At 40.8% G+C, this 24,777-nt stretch overlaps 2 pseudogenes; both read left to right on the forward strand.

Moving 5' to 3' along the window:
* The first annotated feature begins 1,211 nt into the window (after positions 1-1,211).
* LOC148027786 (chromatin structure-remodeling complex protein BSH pseudogene) lies at positions 1,212-1,924 on the forward strand (annotated as a pseudogene).
* A 6,154-nt stretch (positions 1,925-8,078) lies between these two features.
* Positions 8,079-8,791, forward strand: LOC148027787 (chromatin structure-remodeling complex protein BSH pseudogene; annotated as a pseudogene).
* The last annotated feature ends 15,986 nt before the right edge of the window (positions 8,792-24,777 follow it).

A 24,777-nucleotide genomic window follows, 5' to 3' on the forward strand; every position in this document is an offset into this window, starting at 1 on the left:
ATTGCTGCGCATTCGAGGTGTGTAAACCACCCAAAAGTTGTGCATGGGATTTGGTACTTTGTACATATTTAGTTGTTGTGATTACATTTATTTTCTGCGTATGAGTATAGTGGCGAGCATGAAGGGTTGCTTTAGGCAGGATCAAGGAGACAAGACATTACAATTATTCAAACAAATGCATGAGGAGGGTATCTCTTTGGATAGTATCACAATTGTCTGCACCTTAAAAGCTTGTGGCATGGCTGGAGCTATAAACAAGGGCTAAGGAATACATGCTGAGATTGATAAGATAGGGCTATTGAAGACAAATGTGGATGTGGGCATTGCACTAATTGATATGTATGCTAAATGCGGTTGGCTGGCAGAGGCACAAGTAGTGTTTGAAATGTTTCCTTATCGAGATCTAGACACATGGAATGTCCTAATCACAGGATATGCTCAACTTTTGAAAGGCCACGTTATAATTCTATAGTGATCTTTTGCTTCATCATGTCGAATGCATGAATCAAGCGATGACATAGATTTTCTGAGTCAAGTATCATATCTATGCTGCGAGAATAACTATGATAACCTTTCCCATGAAGCTTGGAATGTGGTTAACTTGAAAAAGGGAATCACAAACAGGGCGGATCTCTTTAATTAGGAAATAGAGCTACGAAGGCTAAAGAGGAGTTTTTGAAAGGCTAAAGAAGGAGGGAAAAGGAGAGCCATGCTTTGAGGGGAAAAAGGAGAAGCTTTTTGAGCTATTTTTAAAAAAGGAGGCATTTTGAGCGCCAAAAAGATAGGCAACTGCTGCAAAAATGGAGAAGGAGTCGACACGCAGGAAAAGGGATGAGGAGTTCAGGGAGGAAAGGAGATCAGAGAGGAGGATACACGGGGAGACGAATGCTGGAGCTTGATATGGCGAAAGGAGAGGGGGCCCTTCTTACTGTGGTATGCATCTTCATGATAGTTTGGCCAGTACAGAGGACACAGGTGACTTTCCAAAACTTGAAATCTTCGTCATCGTACTGCACATCGACGATTTCTGGCACTCGGGAGGCTCCTCGATCATCTCGTGTGCATGATTTTCAAGACCAAATCTTTGTTCACAATGCCCTCCATTGTGGAAGTTCAGTGAATACTTCTCTCAGAGTGTAATTGGCCCATAGGACTTGCTGCAGACTTGAATAAGCTATGGAGGAGAGAAGAGCATCGAAGAGAGCTAGGCCATGGATGCCCGCCCAGGGTGCCCTGTGAACACTGGAGCCTCTGCAATCCCTCTCGTCTCGCCGCCCGCTGGGTTTCAAGTCTTCATTCTGCGGAGAGAAAATCGCGTTCGAGCTCGCCAAACCAGATCAATGCCGCCGCAAGCGTGCGACTTGTGCATCGGCGTCCTTCCAGCACATAACTAAGCAGTTTCGGCAGGATACGAAGGGGAAAAGAATTTGAATTGGAAGGGCAAAGATACAAGGACTCTTTCACGTGGAATGCCGAAGATCCAGAATATGAAGTTACAGCTTTTGCAAAGCGCACGGTGAAGGATTTGAGTCTTCTTGCCTCATTTTTACCACATATTGTGCAGTCAATTCAGGGACAAGTGTCTGAATTCCGTTCTTATGAAGGCCTTGAGATGACCATAGAAGTGAAAGTACATTGTCTAAAGGACGTTGGAAATTTTGACAGCAATCCAGAAGAGTTTGTGAGGTCTTTATGCAGGGATCTTGAACTTGAAGATCCTGAAGTTGGCCCCGCTATTGCTGTAGCAATTCGTGAACAGCTGTATGAGATTAAAGATCAGAGTATATCTTCAGGAAGGGAGGAAGTTGACATTTATGGTGTCCTGAATGTTATCTATTTGAAGAGTTCCTGTGCTACTCAGAGGATGCATATTAAAGCAGAGCAAGCTGAATTTCCCTTCTTTCCCTGTGGCGTGAATTTGTAAGCTGTTACTAATAGCATTTTCTACATAGTCTGATAAAGTAAGCAACCATTGAAAGGATAAAGGTCCAGATGAGGATGATTTTCTGCAAGATTTTCTGCAACAAGAGTGTATCAAGCAGCTATTGAAATCTGAAATCAGTGTTGGACAACAGTTGGATCTCTGCACTAAGGGACATGTTTGACTGGATTACTAGATAATGTTCATTCTTCTATTCAATGTAACTGTCACCAGAATTTCCTGATCATGAACTTCTTGTAACACTCTTGACAAGAAATATAGTGTACTTTGGTATCAACAATTCAATTTTCTTCTTGTTAGTCACTTCCATTGCTGTACCTTGAACCCCGTGTTCTGCAGCCCTTACACAAACTCTACGACATTTCTGGTGAACCCGACGTGAAAGTGCTGCATCATCAGCAAGATGGGAGACTCGCAAGAAGAGATGATAGATGATAATGTCATGAAGAACCTGTTTCAGTCATTTACCATGTATATGCAGCAACAAGCTCATGCAAAACGTGACAGTGATGCTATGGATGCCTTGAAAGCTGTCCAACAGGAGATGAAGCAGTTTAATGGCCAGCAAGTGTCAACTTACTTGCATTTGTATGAAGAAAAGATGAAGTTTTTTGGGGTTTCTCAAGATGTTTGGAGCCGCTACTTCTTGCGGATCGTGGTGCGCGCTCTTGAAGGTCGAATTGCAGAAATTCAAGAGGCACATGCAGGTTGGGCTGAATTTAAAAAGGCATTAAAAGATGAATATTTCCTGGAGGATACAGGTCTTATGAATCGCAGGAATTTTTTAGCATGGGTTTCTATGCCTAATAAGGGACTTTCTGTTACCGCTCTTCTGCGAGAGTTTGAAAGCCGTTATGATCAGTTGGATGGGACTGAACAGCAAGCTTTGGAGATGCAGAAAGTGGAGTTATTTTTGCAAGCTGCAGATGCTGATTTACAGGAAAAGTTGGATGATCTTTTGGAAGATCAAGCTACTGATTCGGGTTTAAAGACTGAGTGGAGACATGTTATTGATGCTGTGAATGCTCTTGTCAAGAAGTAGCGTAGGAGAGTCAGGTTGCATCGAAATACAGGATCAGTTCCTGAGAAATCTTTGGAGACTTCTTCTTCTACCCCTGCTGCAACTTCTTTGCCTAAGCCTACTCCTCCTGTTGTGAATCCACCAGTTCCTTCTGCTCCAGTGCCCTTATCTGTAGATGATGTTATTAAAGGCTTGGCGGATTTGACGATTGAAGCAGTCAAAGCTGAAGTTGGTAAGTTAAAGGAGCAACTTATGTCAGTACCTGCTGTAGCACCTGCTCCAGTGACTGCTTTTCCAGCTGGTCAAAGAAAAGGGCGTCGATGTATTTGGTGTGATAGTACAGAGCACCAACATTGCAAAAATTGTGATGCTTTTCAGGAAGCACGTAAGAAGAATGTAGTGTTCTGGGGACAAGATGGGAAGATATGGCTGACAGAGACTGGCGCTCCTCTTGACACGAACTTTGGTAAGGGAGGTATGAAGAAGCTTGTTGATGATATGGCTGCGCGATCAGCTTATGTGAGTGTTAGAGGAGATGCTTCAGCTTTTGGAGTCCAGCTTGAGCAGAAATCTGATGGAGACTCTGCTTTGTGGTCTTCTGCCTTGGAGATAGCGAGAAGAGGGAAAGTTCAAACTTCTACTATGACTTGTGTGGGCTCTAGCATCCGAGGAGAAACAGGATGGGATTCTCCTGTTGACAGGTATTCTATTTTTGCTTATATTGCTAAAACGCAGGGTTTAGATGCCATGGTTGAAGAAAAGAGAAGAAGAGATGAGGAGGGTCCTAGTTCCTCCAAAAAGACTAGAGAGGGTGACTTTGTTTCACCACCTGTTACAGCTCCACCTATGTCAAATTCTCCAGCTCAAACAGATTCTGATCAACCAATGGGAGATAAGCAGAAAGAAAAGAGGCAACCAAGAAAAGAGCCAGGATTCAAGCTCTTGTCAGACCTTGATATGCAAACGGATATGAGTAAGATTTTTCATGAAAGAATTTTGAATAGTGAAGTTACTTTTACTGTTGGAGAGGCTCTTGGGATTGCTAGAAGAGAAATACAGGATCAGATGCAGGATCTTTTGCAGAGGAAACGACATGCGATGGAAGGACCTGCTTTACAAGGATTGTGGCATGGAGCTCTTGGAGAAGAGCATGATGATGCAGTGATGGTTGAGAATGCTTCTGTTAATCCGCAATTGGAGAAAATAGTGCAGCCTATGCAGTATGAAGATGATGAGACCCCTATTCTCATTCCTCGCAGCCATTTTTTAACGAAGTCATTGGGCTAGAGCGACCACTGAGACAGTGGTAAGGATTGGAGAGAAACAAATTCCCTTGATTGCTTTAGTTGATCATGGTTCTGAAATTAATCTTATTGCTCGAGGTGTTTATGAGAGTGGCAAGTGGCCTATGGATGCAGAGCATGGCTGGCGTATGAGAGCCGCCAATAATACTTCTAGTGATATGTATGCTGCTTGTCCGAGTATCAGAATTTCTATTGGTAATGTTGAAGAGGATTATCATTGCTTTGTTCAGGATTCATGTTCTTATCCGATTATTCTTGGACAGCCTTTCATTACAGAAGCAAGAATGGAAACAAAAGTGATGGATGACGGATTAGCTTATGCGAGGATACGCAGTAAAGATGGTATGCGAGCTGTTCAGTTTATGACTGTTGGGGTAAATCATCCGAGAAACAGGGACTCCTTGCGTGAGGCACCACTACCTGCGAAGGAGTTGGATTTTCATTAGGTACCGCTGTCTTGCGAGACGCCAGTGGTACGGAGCGGAGAAAAGAGGAGATCTCGCCTCCTGGCAGCCAGTCTTTCTCTAATAATTTTGTTGGGTTTACTTCAGATAGTTCAGTGAGTTATCAGAAAATTTCAGATTTGCCTAGAGCTGCCAGGCAGTACATTGGTCATAAGGAGAAAGAGTTGAAGAATGCAGGTATTTTGCAAGCAGAGGAGCATGTGGATGGATTGTATGAAGGGATGTCTTATGCAGATACATTGTTTGAGATGAGAGCAATGCTGAAAACTGATGTATGCAAGGGTTCAAAGATCATACCTGTGCAAACCTTGGATATGTTTCAGGAAATTTCTGGTTTTATGCTGCAAACAGAGTTAGAGGCTGAGAAAACTCAGCAAACTGAATTTATGGCTGATCTTGATCAGCTAACAGAATTGCAGAGGGTTGAATCCATTCAGCCAACAGAGTTGAATGCAGAAAAATTTCTGCATACAGAGTTTCAGGATGCATCTATGCAGTCCATAAAGCCGAGGGCTGAATTCATTCAGCCAACAGAGTTGAATGCAGAAAAATTTCTGCATATAGAGTTTCAGACTGCACCCATGCAGTCCATAGAGCTAAAGGCTGAAATTTTTCAGCCAACAGAGTTGAAAGATGCTGAAAATTTGCAGAAATTGCAGCAAAGGAAAGAGTGCTTGAATGATGCCAAGGTTGACACAAAATATAAAACAGTTGATAAGAAGGTTAAGCCGGTTGCAGGCCCGCTTCCTTCTGATAGTGATGAACAGATTGAAAAAGCTATGAAGCAGCCTATGTTGAGGGATCCTGCAAATATTGGACATAAGTTTACAGCTGAAACTCTTGCAGAATTGAAGATTGGAAATGATGATTTTTTGCTTCCAGTGGAAAAAGAATGTTTTAGAGAGATGCTTGGACGTCATGGTAAGGCATTTGCTTTCTTTCCACATGAAATTGGCTGCATTAGTCCCGAATTGGTTGCACCTATGGTCATCTTCACTGTTCCTCATATACCATGGAATATACGTCCTATACCTGTGCCTAAAGCACACTTGCCAAAACTGATAGAGTTGCTGAATGAGAAGATTAAAATGGGGATTTTGGAACCCTCTTCTGCACCCTATTCTAACAGGTGGTTTACTGTACCAAAGAAGAATGGTACTTTGAGATTTATTCAGGATATGCAGCCCGTGAACAAAGTGACAATCAGGAATGTGGGTACAGGTCCAGTTGTGGATGAATTTGCTGAGGCTTTTGCAGGATGAGCCATCTATTCACTAGGTGACTTGTATTCAGGTTATGATCAGTTTCAGCTTGCCTTGGAAAGCAGGGATATTACTACTATGCGGACACCTATTGGTCTTGTGAGGATGTGTACCTTGCCACAAGGTGCTACAAACTCAGTTGCTCATATGATGAATGCTATGCATAGAGTTCTTCGAGACTATATTCCGCAGTATACTATGCCTTTTCTAGATGATGTGCCTATTAAGGGTTGTTTAGAAGAAGAAAAGAATGAAAGTCTTGATTTGCGTGGATGTAGACAATTTGTGGCTGATCACTTGATTGCTTGTGAGCAAATTTTGACACGATTAGAGGAGGTAAATTTGACACTTTCAGGGCTGAAATCTGTCTTTGCTGTTAATGAAGTCATCATAGTTGGGCATATGGTTGGATATTATGGCAGAAAGCCTTCTCCTGCAAAGGTGGATGCCATAAACAGGATTGCAGAGTATTGCTCGACTACTTCAAAAGTGCGGAGATTTGTGGGAGCTTGTGTATTTTACATGATTTGGATTCCTCATTTTGCTCATATTGCATATGTTCTCTATCAGCTGCTTCGAAAGGGGCAGAAATTTCATTGGGATGAGAAGCATTCAAAAGCCATGCGTAAGCTCAAAAAGCTGTTGCAATCAGCTCCTACTCTACGCAAGGCGGATTATCAGTGTGGACGGCCGATCATGTTGACAGTTGATACTAGCCCTATTGGCATAGGATGGGCTGTGGGACAGGATGATGCTGATGGAGAAACAGGTCCACTAGAGTCAGAAGATGGACTTGACCTGTTTGTGGACTTGAATGATCCTGGATAGTTGGCACATCCGGAGGATGCGCAGGTTTAGAGGGGGTGGATGTCGTATTGCTGCACATTGGAGGTGTGTAAACCACCCAAAAGTTGTGCATGGGATTTGGTACTTTGTACACATTTAGTTGTTGTGATTACATTTATTTTCTGCGTATGAGTATAGTGGTGAGCATGAAGGGTTGCTTTAGGCAGGATCAAGGAGACAAGACATTACAATTATTCAAACAAATGCATGAGGAGGGTATCTCTTTGGATAGTATCACAATTGTCTGCACCTTAAAAGCTTGTGGCATGGCTGGAGCTATAAACAAGGGCTAAGGAATACATGCTGAGATTGATAAGATAGGGCTATTGAAGACAAATGTGGATGTGGGCATTGCATTAATTGATATGTATGCTAAATGTGGTTGGCTGGCAGAGGCACAAGCAGTGTTTGAAATGTTTCCTTATCGAGATCTAGACACATGGAATGTCCTAATCACAGGATATGCTCAACTTTTGAAAGGCCACGTTATAATTCTATAGTGATCTTTTGCTTCATCATGTCGAATGCATGAATCAAGCGATGACATAGATTTTCTGAGTCAAGTATCATATCTATGCTGCGAGAATAACTATGATAACCTTTCCCATGAAGCTTGGAATGTGGTTAACTTGAAAAAGGGAATCACAAACAGGGCGGATCTCTTTAATTAGGAAATAGAGCTACGAAGGCTAAAGAGGAGTTTTTGAAAGGCTAAAGAAGGAGGGAAAAGGAGAGCCGTGCTTTGAGGGGAAAAAGGAGAAGCTTTTTGAGCTATTTTTAAAAAAGGAGGCATTTTGAGCGCCAAAAAGATAGGCAACTGCTGCAAAAATGGAGAAGGAGTCGACACGCAGGAAAAGGGATGAGGAGTTCAGGGAGGAAAGGAGATCAGAGAGGAGGATACACGGGGAGACGAATGCTGGAGCTTGATATGGCGAAAGGAGAGGGGGCCCTTCTTACTGTGGTATGCATCTTCATGATAGTTTGGCCAGTACAGAGGACACAGGTGACTTTCCAAAACTTGAAATCTTCGTCATCGTACTGCACATCGACGATTTCTGGCACTCGGGAGGCTCCTCGATCATCTCGTGTGCATGATTTTCAAGACCAAATCTTTGTTCACAATGCCCTCCATTGTGGAAGTTCAGTGAATACTTCTCTCAGAGTGTAATTGGCCCATAGGACTTGCTGCAGACTTGAATAAGCTATGGAGGAGAGAAGAGCATCGAAGAGAGCTAGGCCATGGATGCCCGCCCAGGGTGCCCTGTGAACACTGGAGCCTTTGCAATCCCTCTCGTCTCGCCGCCCGCTGGGTTTCAAGTCTTCATTCTGCGGAGAGAAAATCGCGTTTGAGCTCGCCAAACCAGATCAATGCCGCTGCAAGCGTGCGACTTGTGCATCAGCGTCCTTCCAGCACATAACTAAGCAGTTTCGGCAGGATACGAAGGGGAAAAGAATTTGAATTGGAAGGGCAAAGATACAAGGACTCTTTCACGTGGAATGCCGAAGATCCAGAATATGAAGTTACAGCTTTTGCAAAGCGCACGGTGAAGGATTTGAGTCTTCCTGCCTCATTTTTACCACATATTGTGCAGTCAATTCAGGGACAAGTGTCTGAATTCCGTTCTTATGAAGGCCTTGAGATGACCATAGAAGTGAAAGTACATTGTCTAAAGGACGTTGGAAATTTTGACAGCAATCCAGAAGAGTTTGTGAGGTCTTTATGCAGGGATCTTGAACTTGAAGATCCTGAAGTTGGCCCCGCTATTGCTGTAGCAATTCGTGAACAGCTGTATGAGATTAAAGATCAGAGTATATCTTCAGGAAGGGAGGAAGTTGACATTTATGGTGTCCTGAATGTTATCTATTTGAAGAGTTCTTGCGCTACTCAGAGGATGCATATTAAAGCAGAGCAAGCTGAATTTCCCTTCTTTCCCTGTGGCGTGAATTTGTAAGCTGTTACTAATAGCATTTTCTACATAGTCTGATAAAGTAAGCAACCATTGAAAGGATAAAGGTCCAGATGAGGATGATTTTCTGCAAGATTTTCTGCAACAAGAGTGTATCAAGCAGCTATTGAAATCTGAAATCAGTGTTGGACAATAGTTGGATCTCTGCACTAAGGGACATGTTTGACTGGATTACTAGATAATGTTCATTCTTCTATTCAATGTAACTGTCACCAGAATTTCCTGATCATGAACTTCTTGTAACACTCTTGACAAGAAATATAGTGTACTTTGGTATCAACAATTCAATTTTCTTCTTGTTAGTCACTTCCATTGCTGTACCTTGAACCCCGTGTTCTGCAGCCCTTACACAAACTCTACGACAACGTTCATGCAGCCAAATTTGGAGGGTTTTCCTCTTTTAAACCTCTTCTAATTAGAAACTTAATCATTTTCTTACAAGTGCCGTTTTGAAATGTTTTTGAAATGAGAGGGTTTGATCCAATAGATATGAGATTTAGGATATAGTTTCTTGGGATTGCACAGATATGAGAGGGTTTGATCCAACAATGTGTTAGCATAGGATTAATTTGAAAAATAATGCTAAGCCTATTATCCAAAAGAGTTATAGAATGAACACTAATTATGCTAAGCAAGCTAAGGAGAGAATTGAGAATCATTTGAGGGTTGGTTTTATTAAACTAGTAAATGAAATGATATGGTTGTCTCTAATAGTAGTAGTACCTAAGAAGAATGGGAAGATTAGGGTTTGTGTCAACTACACAAAATTGAATGTATTAACTATAATAGATCCATTTCCACTAACATTCACTAATTTCCTTCTTGATGATGTAGTAGGACATGAAATGTATTACTTCTTGGATGGACTTTTTGTTTATAATTAGATCAAGATGCATCTAGATGATATGACAAGACTACATTTATTATAGAATGGAGCTTACATCAGTATAATGATTAATTTTGGACTTAAGAATGAACCTCCAGGGTTTTAAGGAGATTCTCAAAAGACCTTTGATCCATACTTGACAACTTGTATGAGAGTATTTGTTGATGGATTTTGTGTATTTTGCAACAAAAGGGTGAGCACCTCAAGCATCTAAGATTATTTTTTGAAAGGTATAAGAACTTCGGTATGTCCTTAAATCCATTCAAATCTATGTTTTGGCAACAGCTAAGAGGGGAGTATTGTTGGGCCACATTTTGACAAAAGAAGGTATGGCCATTGATCCTAGGAAGATTTGTGATGTTCAAAAGGCTAAGGCACCAACAAATGTTCAAGAAGTGATGAAATTTGTAGGCCAAGTCAAATGGCACAATAGGTATTTGAGGTATTTGTCTCATATTTTCTCTCCTCTCACTACTCTTCCTAAGAAAGGTATGTAGTTTGTTTGGTGGGGGGATCAAGAAAAGGCCTTATGGTCGTGAAAAATATGCTATTTGTGGCTCCTATCTTACAGCCTCTTGGATGGGATTTACCCTTCATGTATTTGTTGATGCCTTTGATGTGGCCGTGGGAGCAACACTAATGCAGCAGAAAGTACCTAGGTGGTTTAGACCTATATACTATGCTAGCAGAGGATTCGACATTGCTGAAAAGAACTATTTATTTACGAAGAGAGAAGCATTGGGAATTGTGTACTTGTTGTAAAAGTTTAGGAATTATCTATTGGGTAATCAAGTTATCTTTCTTGTTGAGCATCAAGCCTTACTATCCTTGATTAACAAACTGAGAAGAATACTTGCAAGATGGATGTTATTGTATTAGGAGTTTTACTACAAGGTACTTCAGACTCTAGGCAAAGAGGATGCAGTTGCAAATTACTTGAGTTGGTTGGAGAATAATGGCATTGAAGCTAGCATACCAAATCAGTTGCCTAATTCTAATTATTTGAGGTGTAGGTTGTATCCAAACACCTATTATGATCAAGTACTTCATTTCTTTTGGTGAAGTGAGTTATGCTTGCACACTTGACAATTGATCAAAGGACAAGGTTTGCATTAAAGAGTAGGTCTTATCAGGTTATCATGAATACATTGTACCAATGAGGAGTGGATAATAGCCTTAGGAGATGTATGCTTAACCATGAGCAAGCGACAATACTTCACGAAGCTCATGCTAGTCTTCACGCACTCATTTTTCAAGAAGATTATAGGAAGGAAAATATTGCAAGTTGGGTTATGGTGGCCAACTATCTTTGAATATGCTCACTAATATGCAAAGGAATGCTTGTAGTGTTTGAAGGAGGGTTAGCCTTTGGATAGAGGCACAATGCAAGATCACCTAGTGTTTCCATTGGAACCCTTTCAAAAATGGGGTATATTATTGGACCAATAAAGCCTATAGCTCCAAAAAAAAGAATAGATATCTATTGGTTTGCACAAGCTATTGTACAAAATGGGTGAAAGAATAGACTCTAAGAGGTAATAAGGTGGCAAGTGTTGCTAAGTTCATGTATTCAAATATCTCGACTAGATTTGGATGCCTTAGAGAGCTGGTTATTAGTGATAGGGGGGAACATTTCTTCAATCACATTATTCAGGAACTAACTACCAAGCATATGATCTTGCACAAGAAGTCAAGTCCATACCATCTATAGGTAAATAGATATGTTGAAACCTCTGATAAGATTTTGCTCCATATATTGAAGAAGACAGTGGAAGAAAATAGGAAAGATTGGGATAAAAAATTGGATTCAACACTTTGGGCATCCAAGTCAACATTTAAGGTCACTAAAAGACTTACTCCTTTCAATTTAGTCTATGGGTTAAAAACTATTGTACCAATGGAATTTGTGGTCCCTAGCCTTAGATTGTAGTGGAACATAAGTTGGATCCTAAAGATTTGGTTCAACATTGGTTGTTGGAACAACTCATGGAAGCTAGAAGAAGAGGGGATATCAATTGCTTATGTCTCATGAATAACACACTCAAGATAGCAAGCATGGATAAATGAGCATGTCAAAAGGAAGATCTTTAAAAAAATAATTTGGGTGGTTTTTTACAACTCAAGGCTCCGTAAATTTCCCGAAAAGCTAAAACTGAGATATGTTGGACCATTTATTATTTTAAGAATCTTGGTTAATGTACTTTTCTATCAAAACAAGACTTGAAAGGGAATACTCTTAAGCTTGCAATAAATGGGTTTAGAATTAAAAGAATGGTCCAACCTTACTATAGTCCAATTAATTTAATAATGCTAGTTGGGACATATTTTGCAAAGGTGACAACTCATGGTGTGAAATGTCATAAAGGCATGAGTTTGATATGACATATGGCGCAATTTTCTTCTTTACTATCCCCATTATAGGTTTGAGTTACAATAGGCTCCATAATACATACACAAAGAACTTCAGCCCAAAATCTTCCAATGACAAAGTGCTCAAGGAGTGAGGTCAATGATGATGAATGTGGGGATGATGATCATCTCAGATAGCCAAAAGAGGGGGAGACAACACTAAGAAATGAAAGCATTTTACCTAGTACAACAAATATGATAACACTGTTATAGATTCTAAACTTGTGCTTGATATTCTTGAGCCTACAAATTGTGAATGGTTGGAAAAATCGGATTGTTGGCATACACTCACAGCTACCATGGGATCAATGGGCAGCCAATGTGCATGCTTCTATTGAATTAGACATTCAATTACAAATAGTGAATGATTGTAAAAAGTTGAATTGTTGACATACGCTCAGTTACCATGGGATTAAGGGCTAGCCAATCTTTATTCTTCTATTGAATTAGCCTACAAATTCTCATGAAGGAGGGGGATAAGTATAAGATGGAATTTACAAAGTTCCTAGTAATGCCATTTGGACTATCAAATGCTCCCAACACTTTTCAAGACCTAATGAATAAGAACCATTTGTATTCAAGGTAGGTATAGGATATCCTCCTATAAACCAAGTCTAAGAATGAGCATTTACAATAGATATAGGATGTATTTAACACATTAAGAAAGGACGTACTCTTTGAAAAAGAATCCAAGTGTTCTTTTATGCAGGATGAGGTGGAATGTTTGGGCCACATAGTCATTGAGAGTGGGATTAGAGTGGACCCAAAGAAGGTGCAATGTGTCAAGAATTGTAACCCTACTACTTCTATATCTTTGAGAGGTTTCCTTGGATTACCTTCTTTCTATCAATAGTTCACTAAAAATTATGCTCATATTATATCTCCATTCATTGATAAGCTAAAGAAAGATTCTCTATTTTGGGGTTCCATAGCTGTCCAAAGCTTCAATGAGCTAAAATCTTTGTTAATTTCAGCACTCATTCTAGTATGTCCAAATTTTTCTAAGGAATTCACTATATATACAGATGCTCAATGGAAGATATATTGGGGTTGTTTTATATGAGGATCATTGAGTAGTTGCTTATGAGAATAGAATATTGGACAATAAGGAAAATCAACTCCTTGTTTATGAATAGGAAATGCTAGCCATTCTTCAATGTGCAATCAAAAAGTGGCATCATTATATCTATAGCAACCATTTTTAAGGTCAAGAGTGATCATCATGTGTTGAAATACTTTCTCAACTCACTTTATTTTCTAAGAAATGGTGCTGGTTTTCTACACTTCAAGGCTATGATTTTGATATTTCCTACATGGAGAGTAAAGACAATATTACGACAACATATGCTTTCTTAAAAATATGGGCATCTTCACTTTCTTCTATCTCTTCCTTATACAAAGATTAGATTCATGATATACAAGAATATTATTTTCTTGATGAAAATGCATCCACTAAAATGAGGGAATTCTAGCAAGGAAGAGGTGAAGAGTATCCCAACTTTACATGGCATAATGGGTTGCTATGGTACAAAGGACGGTTTTATTTGATGCCTCAAACATCCTTCAAGCATCACATCTTGAAGAAATGCATTCTTCATCTTTTACAAGTTGCCATGGGCTATTTAAGACATTTGACAATATCTACAGGAGGGTTTGAGCAAAAGAATTATCAAGCCAAGGAAGCATGGAAAAAATTATGCTGAGAATTCCAAGTAAAAAGAAGGAAACTATAGTAGAAGGGGATACAGTCTTGAAAGTTGCACAGAAAGAATCAAGGAAGCTAGAAGAGGAGCGAAGGAGGAAGTAAGAGGAGGAAAGGCTTAAAAGAGAAGACGATAAGTAGATGGATTTCACCATTAGATTGTCAATTGAACAACCCTCTGGACCAGAAGAGGTGGCTAGGAGGAGCCTAAAAGATGCACCAGGCACCAGCTCTGTAGTAGCAGAAGCAGCTCAAGGACCTATAGTGTGGCAATCAACTCGAAGGGGAAGGCTCCATCACATAGAAAGCCACATAAGCAAAAGTGAACCAAATCAATGTGATGTCTTGGGGGTATAGTATCTAGTCAACACAGTGTAGTATCTTGGCCTAGCACCAAATGGAGGAGCCTCAGTGCTAGGAACAAAGAGGCTGACAGCTATAAACATAGAGTCAAGGAAAGACCCAAAGAAGCCCATAATAGAAGCCTTGGTGACATCCATACCCTTAGCTATTCCAATGCCAATGAGTTATGAAAAATATGTAAAAGAGCTACTAGCCCAAACTAGAAAAGGTGAAGGAAGAGAGGAAGGCAGTGATCCGGGTTTTTTACAACCCGGACTATTACCACAAAATCTGGCCAAAGCCCCTATCAAGAGCTTACCATATCACTTGGGGTTTACTCTTCAAGCACTAGGTATGCTACATTGCTTCTCGATTATGATAACTCTAGTAAATGGGGGGAACAAGTTCTTAGGAGGCATGTCAATGTAAAGGGTAAAAGGGATGGTTATCTTAGTGAAGATGGAAATAGATTACACCTAGGAGTTGAGTGAGTCCATAGATTTTTCAAAGGACTAGCCTCTAACTACACATGGGCTCCGCCTGCATCACTAAAATTTGGAATCTATCACCATCATTAGAGGACACCTCACCCTAGCACATAAGTCAATATCCACATCATGGTGTCATTTGGATCTTACACAAAAGCTTACAAGCATGGACCCCTTCTGTCACATGCTTATATGTATTTATATATATATGGGGGACTAAAGTCAAAGCAGCTTTTGGTAGCCGTTTTTTATAATCTCAATAACTCCCAAGAAAAAGTGAATTTCAAGAAAATTCCCACGCTACCCAATTGGTTTCGACCTGGTCTACAAAGTTGCAGAAGAAACTTTTTTCAAATTCTCATGGATTTGAAGTTACAAAGGCGCAGACTGCTGGCTACATGCAATTTGCTTCTCTCTTTCACCACACCAACTTTCCATTCTATCCTTCTTGTAAATATATTATAATAATGTGCTTTGGGTACCCACCTCTTGTAATCTAGCTCCCTTTCTCTATTTTGTCTACCACCACCCTTGGCTTCTTGCATGATGACGAAGGTGGAGAATTGTCCCATCCACTATTCTCCATATTTTCAAAGATGCTATACATCATCTAGGATTATGTTAATCAAGAATATTAGCTTAATCTAATCCCTCATGGAGGCCATATAAAGAGCCCATGGAGAATGAAGGGGGGAAGGACAATGACAAGAACATGAGAGCACTCTAGAATACCCTCATCTCTTTGAGGTAAGCTATGAGTAAGTTCTTTTATTATGTAGCATAATGGCAAGCTTCCTCTACCTCTTCTCCTCTTGTCTCCCTCTCTTCTCATCTTCTCATTCCATAAATACATAATGGAAAGCTCCTTTACCTCTTCTCCTCTTGTCTCCCTCCCCTCTCATCTCTCTCTCTCATATTCTAATAGGGTGTCTAGTACATATAGTCTCTCTTGTAAATTTGTGTCTTGGTTATTTTGAATCTCTTTGAGAAAAGGGATGTCCTAGCCCATCCTCCCTTTGGCTAGCTGGTGCCCCTCTTTAGTTCTCTTAGTGAGGATTGGAGGTTGGATGGGTAAGAGGAAACCCGTTCATCATTTCAGCCCTCAGCAGCATCAACAAAGTTGGAGGTGGAAAGAGAGGCATTCTCAACTTATTAGATGAAGAAGATGAAGAAAATAGCCATCCAGCAAAGGGAAAAAAGCAATCTAAATAAGGAATTGGAAGTGAAGGAAGAAGAGAGTGCAAAAGAGCCCCAAGATTCATCAACCCTCATACAACAAAATAAGAACATGGAGGAGCATCTTGTGAGCAACCGAGGAAAAGTAAAGATTAGCTCACCGAAGAGCTGGAAAGAGCAAAGACCTAGGCCTATGTAGAGTTCATAAGGAGAAATAACAAAAGGAATGGTTGCTTAAAGAACTACACGAGGCCAAGGCAAAAAAAGATGAGGTGTTGGCCAAAAGGGTGGCATAGGTGGAAATTTGACTCTATGTGGCCCTTTTAGAGCAAGAATGATTGGAAGAAAAGTTGAACCACCTCAAAGAGCAAAAAGAGAAGACGCTCAAGATTTGGAAGGAGCAAGAATAGATGCTAATGATGCTATGTCAATGCCAAAATCAAGGCATAGAAAGGATGGAGGAGAAGGCCAAGGATTTGGAAGAAAAGACTGCTAGAAGGCTTAGAGACCTTGTTGAACGCTTTGCCTTGGCAAAAAGTGAATGAGCCATGGCACTAGTAAGGGAAAAAGCAAGGAAGGGAGGTATAGAAGTCCAACATCAAGCCTTCCTAAATACCATGTCACATGTGACCCAGGATAAAGGGGAGGACATGGTAGAAGGGCTAAAAAGGAAGTAAAAAATTACAAGAAGAGCCCTAAGGTATGGTCTCGAAGAGCACAACCCCCATAGCCAACACTAGCCTAAGCGTAGAGCAACAATGATAATAATTAAGGCAAGCTGGGCTCTCGACAAAGGAGTTAGAGGAGTTAGGGTTCAAAGAGCAGTAGCAGATGTAGTGCCCTACTGAAAACCTGAGAGAGACAGTGTAGGAAGAGGGGCCAGAATTTGAGCAAGGCCAAGAGGAGGAAGAGCAACCATGCGAACCTAGTCAGCCATGGCAAGAGGTGCCACACTTGAAGATCCTGAGGGAAGCACCATTCTGAAAAGGGTGGTAGAAGGAAGAAGGAAGAGAAGAGAGAGGGTGGAGCAAGCACAGAGGAGGCTGAGGCCGGCCCAAAGCTCCTAAGGTTAAGATCTTGCAAATAGAAGAATGCTATCCCATAAACTAGGCCCAAGAACTAGCTATTTGGGAGCAATGGGAGAACACATGCCAACCTTTTGAATTCTCCTTCCATTACCCTCACTCCTTAGACATGATACTATCTCTAAGAGTGGTGGAGCAAGTGATTAGGCTTGCCTGCAGATTTTTTTAGTCAGATGACTGAAATGCAAGATTTTCTCTTTTCTATTTCTAGAACAACTATAAAAGGTGGTAGAGAGAGTCTATGGATTGTTGGCAACACAAGGTTTGGGAGATCCCAAAGATCCCACCTACATGCCATATCCATGGAGAATAGGGGTAGATTATAATGTGGATGTGCATTGGCAGGTATGATTTTCCAAAGATCTATAATGTGAATGAAAGGAGTCCAGAGAGGAGTGCTTAATTTTCACTGAATGGGACATCCAAGTATCCATTACTCACTTCCTCAATGAGTTTTTATCTTTCCCAGACCCTACATTCATCACTACGTGTAATTATCTTAGGGTACTTAGAATTTTGCTCAAGCAAAAGGCCATAGTGGAAGAGGCTTGGTTGCCACCCCTCTTTTTTTTAATCTCAATGCAAGAATTGATAACTTCATGATGGCATGTCTTATTATGAGGGCCACACTCCTACCTTCCCTTTGTATGGAGGTCCTTCAAGATATGAATGATGGCAGCCACTTCACCAACTTTAGTCACCCCTTCCTATCAAGGACACCCTGAATGTATGTGTTAACATAAAAGGCTACTTGTACAGCAGACCCTTCCTTACCAAGTCCCTTAGGCCTCCCTATAATAATGTATCTCTTGAAGAGCATCAAGATGATGCCTAGTGTACTGCCTCCAATGTATTAAATATTTTTTAAAAATCAGAGAAAATACAAAGACAAAGAAATAAATGGAATCCTCATGTACAATCAGAGTGCCACCACAAACACACTACACCTAGGGATAATTATATCCCTAGCCTCCTTTCCCACGTCACACTTAGGGCACATCAAGGGTAGGACACACCTAGCGAGTTTACACTAGCCTATGGTTAGTAGACCTATCTCCCTAAGTCACACCCACAACATCTTCTCTTGCACGATCTAGGTCCTCGTGTGGGATGACCCAACTCCTAGTTCCACTGGCACCAATACCATGTACTGCACAGTGAGGTAGGCACATCCCCAGATAGTGCCCTTCCTTTTCCTTTTTAGGTACTTTCAATAACCCATGACCAACCATCAACCTTGGAAGCTCCCATCACCCACTTGATCTCTTCTTGGTCTCCATAACCCCATATCCATTTTGCTATGCTTCTTTTTCACGGCCAATCTACCTAAAGCCCCATCATTGACCCACATGATGAATCTTCAATGATTCAAATCCTCACCTACAAGTGCCATGGGATTGACACTTGGGTAGGAGGGGGATAATGTTAACCCTGGTGCAAAGAAAGGTGAAAAAGAAAGAAAAATAAAAACAAAAGATGCAAGGAAAAGCAAAAAAAAAAAGGCCCAATGAAAAAATAGGAGGAAAACATCCAAAAGTGTTGGAGCAACTCTAAAAGTCCATGGCAAGTGCAAAAAGGAAAAGGTGAATGTTAAAAATAAAAGCACATCTAAATTTTTGTAAAAGAGTGCCACACTCTCTCGTGTGCAATTTGTAAATGTAGATGGACATGGGTGAAGGAACAATGTAAATATAAAGGGAAAATGAAAAAAGGACCTAGGCTAAAATGGCCAGTCATGTAAAAAAGGGATGGACACCCACTACAAGGATATAGGAGTATAGCAACTGCCATTTCCAATGCAAATTAGCGGCATCGTTATTTGTGTCGCAAATAGCGATAGTACTCAGGTGAAAAAAAGCGGGCCGAAATTCGAGCGCATCATTTTGCGCGAACGAACAAAAGAGGGAGCAAAAGGGAGAGCAAACTACATCTTGCGTTTGAGAGGGAGAGGGAGAGAAAGAGAGAGGAGAAGGGGAACTTCTCACCGCCACCGCCGCCATTTGCAAAGAAGAGAAGGAAGTGTACGGAGGGCGAAGAGGAGCCGCCGTCACGAAGAGGAGCCGCCGAATCCATCCTCGGGCCTTTGCGGTGAGTGCATTGTTCCCTCTTGCTTTGTTTTTGTTTTTTCTCCTTTTCTTTTGCTTGTTTTTGTTAAAAATCATGTGTATTGAGAGAGAAAGAGAGGAAATGAGAGAGGGAGAGGAAGAGAGAAAAAGAAAGAAGGAACGAGAGAGAGGGGGAAAAAACACTAAACATAATAGAGAAAGAGAGAAAGAGAGAGAGAGGTAGGGAGAGAGGAGAATGAATGAATAAAAAACAAAGAGAGGGTAAGATCATGTTCTTTAATTTCTTCTTTTCTTAGTAGTAGCAGCAGCAGCAGCAGCAGCAACAGCAGTAGTAGTTCTTTAATTTTTTCTTTTCTTGTTTATAGTGGTAGTAGTAGTAGTGGTGGTAGTAGTAGTAGCAGTTCTTTAATTTCTTATTTTCTTGTTTGTAGTAGTGGTAGTGGTAGTAGTAGTAGTTCTTTAATTTATTCTTTTCTTATTTTTTGTAGTAGTAGTAGTAGTAATAGTAGTATTTATTTAATTTATTCTTTTCTTGTTTTTAGTAGTGGTAGTGGTAGTGGTAGTGGTAGTTATTTAATTTCTTCTTTTCTTATTTGTTGTTGTTGTGGTAGTTATTTTTTAATTTTTTCTTTTCTTGTTTGTTGTTGTGGTGGTGGTCGTGGTCATGGTAGTAGTAGTGGTAGTGGTATTCTTGTTTGTAGTAGTAGTAGTAGTAGTAGTAGTAGTAGTAGTAGTAGTAGTAGTAGTATTTTTTCTTTTCTTTTCTTGTTTGTTGTTGTTTAGTTTTCTTGTTTGTTGTTGTTGTTGTTATTGTTGTTGTTGTAATAGTAGTTTTTTCTTCTAGTAGAAGCCTCCTTTTGATGCCCTAGCGACGCTCTTTACAGAAGTCCCCATGGTGACTCAAGGTCCCCTTCCTATTCAAATCCATCCTGTAAATATTAATGACATGCCAACAAGCGTAGTCCCATTGCCCATCTTTAAGGGAGAGTACAATGAAGACTCTGATCTTAATGTAGCAAAATTCATAGTAGTGTGTATGGCTAACAATGCTAGAACCCCCAAGCATTGGTTGGCAATATTCCCCACCACTTTCAAAGGTGTGGCGTTTCACTGGTATGAGACAAGTAGTAAGAAATTTTGACACATGGGACGATGGGACGAGGATTTGAAGTTGGGGCCTTCCTCACTAAATTCAGGCATGAAGCTTTTGAAGAGCGGATGTGAGAGGAGTTCATGAACCTAATGAGCAGGTGAAAGCTTATGTCTCTAGAATGGAATCCATACTGAAGAGATGGACAAACCATCACTTAGATGAAGGCATCCAAAAGAAAGTTTTCCTTAGAGGCCTACAACTAGAAGTTTGTAAGTTTATGGAATTGAGAAGACCACTCAACCTACAAGCTGTACTAGAAGGTGCAAGACTATATGATGAAGTTGAAACAAGGCTGTCAATGACCTCAAGAAGAGGATTCCTACCTCCTCCTATGCGAGAAACGGTATACCCGTTGAATGCAATATCGGTAGGGATAGTTCCCTACCCCTACTCCCGATGCAAACAATGCCACAATACAATGCATCGAATCCACAGTGGCGGCGGCAGACAACAATACCTCTCAAATGATGGTTCAACCATAACAAAAATGGCCTCAAAAAGTTCCCCCATTTGTGACTCCGCAACAACAATGGAATCCTATCAATTGGAACCAACAACCCCTAGTCTCAACAGGAGCTTTGAATCGGAACCAGAACAGAGGACCGTTTAGATCAACTCAACCAGTCTATGCAGTGATTATTAAAGAAGCTTCCCAAAACCCTACTGCAAGTAATCTAGGAGGTAAAAATTTGAAGGAATACATGTCCAATTCATTCGAAAGTATCAAGAAGGAGTTGATGGATGTGATTATAGAAGAACTATAGATGTTGAAAGTGAATATAGCCAATATATCCACTCCTGCGGGAGGTGTACGAGATGTGATGTGGTCTAATACAAGTGGGACACTTAGCCATTGAATGTACCCAAAAACCAACATTCTTTGAGCCTTCTGTTCATACTCTTTGAGGAAGAACCATACAAATGATATTTGCTCTCTGAAGGAGATGCATGAAAGAAGGGAGAAACAAAGAAGTAAGATTCAACTTGTTGGAGTCCAAAATGTCAATGCAAGACATTGAACCGAAGCCTAGGGAGTTTGGTCCTAATTTTGGCCCAACGAGGTTTCTCTCTCAGAGTTACAGAGAACGACACTCTAGCTGTGGCCAAAGATCAAAGGTGGAATGTTACACATGCGGAGAAAAGGGTCATATCTCACCAAACTGTCCAAACACTAGAAGGTCTATGGACTACAAACCCTTATGTAGTCGATGCAAAGGAGAAGGACACATCACAAAAGATTGTCCTAGTCGAGCTCCTATGAATGCTACCTCTAATACCCAAAAAAAGACCCAAGAACCTACTTCCAATTTGGTGAAATTGGAGGTTTGTGCAATAATGCGTGCAAAGAAAGGAGAAACTGTAGTTCCAAAGGAGAACGTTCCCTCTTCTAAGACAGTGAAGTTCAACCTTCCCAAGGAGAAGCAGAATAGTACATAACGTAATGGTTCAATACATAGCCCTCCAATAGCACATAGAGCTATAGAGATAGTTGCAGAGATAGGACCAGACATCCAAACTACAAGAAATACAAAGGTTGCCGCTTTTAGAGGAAAAAGGGAAGATAAAAGTGGGTGTTGCACCATTCCCTAACCGATTGGAAAAGCCTATCGATTCTATCAAAGAATATGACTTGGTCAAAGACCTAGATACATTTAAATCTAACCTAATATTCCAACAATACTGATGTTATCTCCTAAATGTCGAAAGAAATTCAAAAGTATATTGACAAGGAGAAGAGGCATAAGGATTGCTCCCTCCACAACAACCAAGTCCAACAAAGCCCTAGAGCCTATGAAAGAAGTGGGTGTGGCTAACGTCTTCTTGGATCTTGGTACCCCAGAGATTGGTGTGTGGATTGAAGGATGCTTTATATTAGACGCATTGATTTGATGGGGGCTCATTAGTAAATAACTTGATAGATGTGACAATGAAAGATTTAGGCTTGCAAGGTATGTAGCCTACGCAGTGGCTTATCATACTGGAAAATCAAAGCAGAATCAAGCCTTTGGGCATTCTCCTGTACGTGAAGACAACCCTCGTAAGAAGGGATTATTGGGTGACATATCTGGTGGTTAAATCAAAGTCCTATGGGGCCTCATACCCTCTTCTTTGCTAGGAAGACCATGGCTTTTTGAAGCAAGGGCACAAACGGATTGGTTAAAAAGGAACCCTAACCCTTAGGCAGAGGACCCAACAAAGTGGTGTTGAAGTTGTATGGATCGCAAAAAGGCAATGGATTCACTTCCATTGAAGTCATCACATATTCTTCTAATGAAGCAATAGATGGAACATCAGGAGATGAAGAGGCCATTAAACAAATCTTTCATAAGAAAATAGAGGCACAGTCCATGACAGTGGGCATTGTAAGCCGACTTCCGAAAGAAGCAAAGTCTTTGCCAATGGGTGAATACCTCTTGTGCGCTAAACCTGAATTGACTTCTAAAATCACCTCTGATAGTGAGATAGAAGCATGGATGTATTGCTCTCCCTAGTACATGGCCATAGCAAAGCCCCAGATAGCAGACGTAGAAGCAGAGGTAGAGGACATAACAAAGAGTATGTTCTTCTCTTACAGAACCCCCAAAAAGGCAGAAATAGAGTCTGAAGAGGACATTGTGGCAAAAGAGTATGAAAGCGAGCTAGAAGAATCTATTCTACTTGTAGAAGACATAGATGAGGAAGAAGTTTCAGAAGATACAGAAATAGAAAACCCCATGATGTTAGATAGAATAACTTTGGTACCTTTTGGATTGACTAATGAGTAACATCATGTGCAACATATCCATAAGAAATGGATTAAGAAGTATAAGCTTTCCTTTAGTAGTGGCTCTTGTTGCCCAAAGTTACCATTTTCAAGAGAAGATGATAACAATGCACCTTACTAACAACCACTGGTTTAGCAACTCAAACAGAACTTAGAAGGTTCCTATTATGTGACATTCTTGGATGCATCCTCGAAAGACGAGTCCTCGAGCCAAGAAGTAACTCATCCTCAAACCAAATTTGAAACCACTTCCAAAGGAGCAAGCTAATTCTCCAGTGAAAGAGGAAGTTGATTCCAATGAATCATCAGAAGAGGAGACTACTCCCTTGAAGGAGTTGGATCTATACCCAAATGATATCCATTTGACATTCATCTACGAAGTGTAAGGAGAACAACAATTAACATTCGTGGATGCATATGGTATTGAACGTCACCTGAAGGTGGGCATCAATATTCTAAACGAGTCCTACATGACATCCTAAAAGAGAAATTGGACGTATTTGCATGGTCCTACAAAGATCTGAAGGAAATTGATCCTATGGTGTGCCAACATCACATTGATCTAGAGCCCGATGCCAAGCCTATGAGGCAAAGATAGAGGAGCACGAATCCAAATCACTTTGCCCTAATGAAGATCGAATTAGTGAAGCTCATTGAAGTCGAGTTTATCTATCCAGTAGCCAATAGTGAATGGGTTTGGCCCATCGTGGTAGTACCCAAGCAATATGAAAAGCTGTGAATATGTGTGGACTTCCAAAAGCTGAATTCCAAAACAAAGAAGGATCATTTCCTTATTTCTTTCATAGATCAACTGTTGGACACAGTGACAAGCCATGAACTTTATTGTCTCTTGGATGGATTCAATGGATATAATTGAGTCCAAATTGTAGAAGAAGATCAATCCAAAACAACCATTATAACAGAATGGGGAACCTATGCTTACAAAGTGATGCCGTTCAAGCTCTGTAATGCTCCTGCTACATTCCAATGAGTGATGATGGCCGCATTCCAAAACCATCTGCATGACTTCATTGAGGTGTACCTAGATGAGTTATGTGTCTAGAGCCTAATTCACAAGCATTAGGGACACCTAGAGCAGTGCTTTGATAGATGTTGAGAGTATGGAATCTCTCAAAACCCCGAGAAATGCGTCTTTGGCATCTCATCATAAGTTCTTCTAGGCCACATTGTCTCTGCACAGGGGATAGCAACGGATCATGCAAAGATTGAGGTTTGCATTTTTAACAATGCCAAATAAACCACAAACACGTGAGGGGATTCCTTGGCCATGTGGGCTATTACAGAAGGTTCATTGCACACACTTTGCGACGACAAAGGCAACTCCCCTACATAAGCTCCTCACAAAATAAGCAAAGTTTACATGGACCACTGATTGTGACGAGGCATTCAACACCCTAAAGCAGTGCCTTATTGAAGCACCTATCATGTAGTCTCTTGATTGGATGAAGAAGTTCCATGTGCACACTAATGCATCATTCGAAGGCCTAGGTGCAGTCTTATGCCAAAAGGGCCCCTCGAAGTTAGATCAACCTATCTATTATGCTAGTTGAAAAGTAATAGACAGAGAAAGGAATTATACCATGACGGAGCTGGAGTGCCTAGTAATGATGTTCGCCTTGGAGAAGTTTTGATGCTTGTTATTGACACACTTCAAATTCTACGTGGATCATGAGGCCATGTCCTTCTTTCTCCTGATGAACAAGGCCTATGTGAATGGAAGAATGATGAGATGGCTCCTTTTGTTCCAAGAGATTGACTTTGAAGTGGTTGCCAAACTTGGTCGCTCCCATGTCCTGGCTAATTATCTGTCACCCTCAGAGTGACGACAAAGAGCAGGATGATCCAGACCTTCTTGATGCTTCCCTAGTCAATCTAATCT

The sequence above is a fragment of the Lygodium microphyllum genome, chromosome 12, assembly GCF_053477565.2.
Source record: "Lygodium microphyllum isolate KBCC chromosome 12, Lygodium_microphyllum_v1.1.10, whole genome shotgun sequence".
Lineage (NCBI taxonomy): Eukaryota > Viridiplantae > Streptophyta > Polypodiopsida > Schizaeales > Lygodiaceae > Lygodium > Lygodium microphyllum.